The following is a 970-nucleotide window of genomic DNA, read 5'->3' on the forward strand; positions in this document are numbered from 1 at the left end:
CTGTGCATCGGCTCTGCCCCCTAATCTGCCTCCTCGGGGACCACCCCGTATACCCTGGTGACCACCTCTACGGTCCTGTCCCTATCCTCTGCCTCTAGAGGGAGGTGCTGGCGCTGGCGCATGCCTAGCTGCCATTGGAGCGGGTAAGGCTAACCTGCAGTGGGGACACTCGCGGGCCCAATGATCTAACTCCCCACACTCATAGCACCCCTGGGACTGTCGACTGAGTGCTGGAGGTCGGCTATCCCGGCCAGAAGAACCCATCTGTGAACTATCTCGGCCCCGACTAGGACCGGCACTAAAACCAATATGGCGGTGCTGATCATCCTCCGTTGCCTGGAGAGAGGCCTGGAAGGGGCTACTAGACTGACCCTACTGAAACCTCTGCTGAGATCTATCATAAGACTCTCGGGGTCTGAAACGGCGCCTATCAAGGCTATGCTCCTGTCTAACTCTCTTGCCGCTGCCCCCTTGGGCGTCGCGACGGAGCTGCTCGATAGTGCGGACATGGTCCACTACATCCAGAAATGAGCGGCTCGCTGAGACTAAAGACTGAGTCTCAATCCGCAACTGTAGTCTCAAACCCCGAACAAAACAACGAACCTTCTCCTCCTCAGTAGGTAATATCATGGCGGCATCCCTGGAGAGCTCGTGGAATCGGGCCTCATACTCTGATACTGTCATGGAGCCCTTCTCTAACCGAGCAAACTGATCTCTGAGCTGATCTCTGATGTTCCTGGGAATAAATCGAGCCAAGAAGGCCTCTGAAAACTCAGTCCATGTGACCGATGGAGACCCAACTGGCCTGGTCTCTAAGTATGTACGCCACCACTGCCTGGCGGGACCGTCTAACTGGTAAGCGGTGAAGTCTGCTCCTCTCGACTCCACTAAACCCAAAGTCTGTAGCCGCTCGCGGTAAGTATGTAAAAACTTACTGCCCCAGAAAACCTCGGCGGTGATAGTCTAAGGA

Source organism: Solanum tuberosum, unplaced genomic scaffold, assembly GCF_000226075.1.
Source record: "Solanum tuberosum cultivar DM 1-3 516 R44 unplaced genomic scaffold, SolTub_3.0 scf00218, whole genome shotgun sequence".
Lineage (NCBI taxonomy): Eukaryota > Viridiplantae > Streptophyta > Magnoliopsida > Solanales > Solanaceae > Solanum > Solanum tuberosum.